This window comes from Egretta garzetta, unplaced genomic scaffold (genome assembly GCF_000687185.1).
Source record: "Egretta garzetta isolate BGI_Z169 unplaced genomic scaffold, ASM68718v1 scaffold385, whole genome shotgun sequence".
NCBI lineage: Eukaryota > Metazoa > Chordata > Aves > Pelecaniformes > Ardeidae > Egretta > Egretta garzetta.
The window spans coordinates 337,820-339,134 of NW_009259793.1; positions in this window are offsets into that span (position 1 = coordinate 337,820).

Consider the following 1,315-nt stretch of genomic DNA (forward strand, 5'->3'; position numbering starts at 1 on the left):
AGCCCTGTCTGCGCGGGTGTGAGTGTGTGCACAGGTGCGTGAGCACGAGCGTGTGTCCGTGTGCGTGCACATGCTTGCATGTGTGTGCACAAATGTGTGGGCAGGGGTGGGTGGGTGTGTATGTGCATGCACACGTGTGAGAACACATGATCGTGCTACTGTGCGTGTGCTTTGGTGTGTGCATGTGTGTACATGTGTGGGCATGTATGTGTGCATGCACATGCACATATGCCCACATACATAGATGTGTACGGATGCATGCGCCTGTGCACACACGGGGAGCGGACCTGCAGTGTTTCTCACAGCAGGCAGAGTGGCTGCAGGAAAGACTCTGGTGCCAGGGGGGTGGGCTCCGATGGGACATGGGCTCAGGTCCCAGCTTGCACCCACCCTGCATCCCCCACGGGTGGGTGCCAGTACGAGCTCCTAGCCCTCTCCTCCACCAGACCCCGTCCCCATGGGGCGATGCCATGGGAAAAGGAGGCAGATCAAGCCTGAACACAGGACCATTTGTCAGTGCATTTATGCTCAGAGCTCAGGACAGTGCACAGGTGCTGTGCTCTCAGCGGGGCTCGTTTGCTGCAGACTTCCTGTGTACCTGCCCTCATTTTGGGGCAACGTGGCAATGCCTTGGACACTCTTCCTCTCTTCCCCATGCCCAGGTGGACACTGGCTTTTGCAGCCCTGGCAGCCTCCTGCTGCGTGATACGTATGACCATCCCTGTCACTGGGTCTGGATCGGCTCAGCAACAGCTAATTTTACTATTGAGTCAAATTACTCTTTTAGAGGCAGCAAGCCTTTTCATCCCAGGTTCTATCTGGGCAATGCAGAGTGACAGAGGTGATAAATCACATCACCTCCGGCTCCTTGTCCAGTAAACACCACCATAAATTCCTTAATTGTATTTTTTCATACGGGGAATTGCAGACAAACTCTGCATACAAAGAGCACCTGCCTCTGCCACTGGGCGCAGGCACTGGGCTCAGACTTGGGGCCATCTCCAGCCGGCATTCAGCTCTTGCCAGTGGCACCATGCTCTTAGTAGAGTAAAACCCGGATTTCTGAAACCATCACGTCTCAATTTTGCCCCCCCCCAAGGAGGGTGAGGAGCTGGGGGCGTTGGGATCCCCCTTTCCTGCTGCTGCCCAGTATGACCCTTTCCTCTGCAAACAGTTTGCTGAGGCTAAGGGGGCCTGAGTTTGACTTTTGCAGACCCTGGAGGAACGGGATCCTCCAGGATGCTTGCAGGAAGCCTTACATGAGTGGGTTGGGTTAGTGCCACATGGCGAAAGCCCAAGGCCATGCCCGAAGTCT